We start from the raw sequence: 4,280 nt of genomic DNA on the forward strand, positions 1-4,280 counted from the left end.
AATTGAGCTATTGGAAATAAATTTGTTCTATAAATCGCAGTGTATAATTTTTAATATACAATTTTATTGAACCATTTTTTAATATTTGTTAAATAAATAATTAAAGTGTTAACTGTGGGAATTGAGAACATAATTTTATTTGAAACAGTTCTACATTCAACATCACTTATATATTGGTGTAAATAGTAATTCAAAAAACAGTAATTATTATTTTTACTAAGCAGTAAATATTAGTATAAAATATTGAAAAATTGTAGGACGTAGTACAGAACAACGTCTGTCGGGTCAGCTAGTATATATATATATATATATATATATATATTATTAGAGTTTAAAAGTCGAACGTCACATTAATAAAAATAGTATGAGAGTTTTTAGTGATTTATTTAAAATCCATACGTTTCGGCTAGCATCTTAGCCTTCATTCAGTGACAATCAATTTAACTATAAAAATTAAAACTAAATAAATAATATTTAAGAAATTTCATAGAAAAACAATAATATAATAATAAAAAACACTTACAATTTTGTATCCTAATATCACAGATGAAAACATTATTACTCCATGGTATGAGTATGTGCACAGTGGTAAATTATATATTTTTTAACATATATATTTTTTAACATCACAAACAGCAAAACACACAAATAAACATGAATAACTTTTAATAGGTTGTCGAAACTATGTACTGACTATTTGGAGTCACATTTTTTCTTAAATCAGTTCTTAACATATTTATTTATTTATACGACAATCGGCTATGTATAGTACATTATAATATTGCACTACTACAGTAAATTTATAATATTACACTAATAATTTTATGACTTAAAAACTACTAATATTGAATTTGGTAACATATTTCACACAATATTTTGGTAACATAATCTAATAATTAATTGCACATATTATTTTATTGTGTAGTTGCACTTTAAGTATTAATTTTTTCGTTTTTGTTGGTCTCGAAAACATTTTGAGAGTATCGAAATAAATCAAACCTCCGCAATATTCGTTGACTACTTTGCCTAAATTGTTTAGAGGACTGTTATGTTTTGTACGTGTTTTTTGAGGATTTAGTTGTATTGACAATGCTATTTGATCGAAGTCCTTGTCCTGGGTGTAAAATAATAGTAATTACTATTTTAGTTCTTTTCCATAAATTTACGATTGTTTGGCACCTTCACTTTCAATCATTGTTTTTTTAATCATTTTAAATTATTGAATGTCAAAAAATTTGACGTCAATAAAATATATAATAAAATTATATCGAATACAAATTATTTGACTAATTTTATAAATTTATTACTTTATGTATTAAATTGTCATAAAATATCTTTGTTTACATGCAGTTTCTATGAATTTCAAAATTATTTGACCATTCGAATTTTGTTTGTTTGTGGAACACATCTCTTTTGTAACCTGACAAGACCAATAGAATTTAATTATTATTATCACATTTTATTTATTTTTTCAAATTATGATGATTAATGTAATGTACTCTTAAGAGTTAATTTCTACGTTAATTTTTCGATTATATTATCTTAGCTACTATTTATTTTTCATTTTATTTGTTTTAGTGTCAAATTTCTGAGTGTCAATTGTCAATGTCATTTGACATTTAATAATAATTTAATATTGTAAATATAATATTTGGTATTAACATTTGTTCAATTTTATTTTATTATACCTTTATTATTACAGTTACATTCAAATATATTCGTTTCTTTAGAATTTTCCAAAAATATTTGACATTTTGAACTTTCAATTTTCTATGATTTATGACAAATATAAAATTTCGCGTTTCCGTAAACATTGACAACTGTCATTTCATAGTGTTTTGTTTTAAACTGACAATAAACTGATAATATTATATTGTTATTAATTAATTAATTAATTGACATTTTTATAAATTTTATATTTTGAATATAAAGTGTGATTTTTACTATTCTTTATAACCTAAGTTGGATATAATTTTTCCTTTTTGAATAAGACAAAAGTAATAGATTTTTTAACTATCCAATTTTTCATTATTTATTATATAATATAATATTATTATATTAATATGAATTGTTTCGGTTATAATAAGTGTTATATTTCACTTTTAAATTGTGATACGTAGTTTGATGATGTTATCGCATTTGAATTAACTTGGTAAGCAAATAAAATATAAATCTTTTTTTTTAGTTTTAATATTAATTTTATTTTCAATATCAATCAGAATATAGGACAATTTTATGAGCTATTTGGCTTATGTAATTTACTCGCACACATACACACACTTTTACATATAAATATAAACACACATATAAATTAATCTTATAAATATTATATTGATAGTTAGAGAATCACTTCAATAAGTGATTCTACTATTCTGTCCATGTTAAGTTTTGGTAGTTCTAAAGGCCCTCCATATTATCTTTGGGCAGCTTCTTCTTCAGTCTTCTTGAAGTTGGTGTCTCGAATGAGTATAGAATTTGAATGATGTTCTTGTTTATGAAAATTTTTGACACTGTTGATTTGTATAATTCTGTTTATAAATTCAATATGAAGATCATCGTGTAAAGTCTTATTGCCAACAAACCACAGAGCATCAGTAATCTGACTTAATATTTTCGATTGAGCACGTTCCATTAACACTATGTTGGATTTGCTCGCACAATCCCACAATTCTATGCATAAGTCCATATTAGTTTTATTACTACCTGGTAAATTAGAACTGTCTTAGAAGCCAGTATAATGATGTTTCTAAAATTTTAATATTTTGAATGTGAACAGAAATTTTTAATACTGCCTATAATCTAAGTTGGATATACATGCACGGTGAGCCAATAAAATTTAAAATCGGTTCAGTAGTTCAGAACCCATTACAAACCAACATCTTAACATGATCTTTATATCGTCATATACATTTATTCATCAAAAATTTCAGGAATTACAAAACTATATGTTGTTGATTATCATAATAATAATTTCAAACAAACATTATGGCAAATATTAGTTAAAAAAGTGCCTGTTAACTATTTCATTAAAAAAAAACTCTCAAGACCGAGGCTTTAGTCAAATATTTATAGGCAAGCCATTCGAAATTCATTTGCACTTTAAACAAGTTTTTGAAATCAGGAGACCTCCATATAACACAGTAGTTACCGCCCCAAAAACTACTGTGTTATGCAAATTATAGTATTCGTACATAAAGAGGGTTAATGTTCCAACAATTTTAGAATTCAATAATGTCAAGAATTAATAACTATTTTTGTATTATTTGAACATTCATATATTATTCATCTGCAGAGCTGGTATATTGACAAATTTAAAACTTCAACATTACATTTTTATACAGACAAATATTTTCAACAGTATTTCTAATGTGATAATATCATTAATAATATTAGGCTAAAATATTTCAACTATAAGCGAAGCTGTAAAGAGCTTCATAAAACAATCATTGAATAAATGCACATGTAATGGTGACATATATTACTAGAATTTAGAGATTTGAACAGGCAATATCAGTAATATTGCAGGCCATTTAGATAACAAATGTATATATTTAACAAACGTTTTAAATATTTAAATATCTAAACAAAGTGCCTTTATATTTGATTTACTTCAGTTGGCGTATTCATGAAATAACAATATTTCCTAAATTAAATATTTTACCACAAACTGTTTTGAAAATATACATATTTAAAAACAAAATTCACCCATGCAATACCTAACACAATCACACATCCATATACAATAAATTATATTTTATAAATAAAATCAGCTTGTTCAAACTATAATGTCATGTCCTCTTTTTGGGAATTTATCACAGAAAAACAATAGCTAAAAAACTACATTTATATGGAATGTTTTAAATCGTAATGATTTATATTCGAAAGATTATCATTAAGTAGCTTGAATTATTTTCTATGTATTTATAAATCTATATTAAAATTTGGTAAATAAATTGTATCAAAGACTAGCTGGTGTGACCATATCTTCAAAATTAATAGATATTTTTCAGTGAATGTAATTTAAATTACACAATATAATTATTATTAATATTTATCAAAGATTTTACTTTGTCAAATATCACACACAGCTTATTGACTTTATATTTTAAATAAGAGTCTGTATCATAATGGTAAATTATGAGGAGTACCATAATAAATATTTTAAATAACTTTTTAAATAAAAATGATTTACATTCTCACATGATAGAACTGCATCAGACAATATAAATTTGTATAAATTAACATATACACAAAGTTGAATGTGATTAAGAGGTGCTCCA

This window comes from Ctenocephalides felis, unplaced genomic scaffold (genome assembly GCF_003426905.1).
Source record: "Ctenocephalides felis isolate EL2017-DRISC unplaced genomic scaffold, ASM342690v1 CF-g0.4_SCAFFOLD_03570, whole genome shotgun sequence".
In the NCBI taxonomy this organism is placed as follows: Eukaryota; Metazoa; Arthropoda; class Insecta; order Siphonaptera; family Pulicidae; genus Ctenocephalides; species Ctenocephalides felis.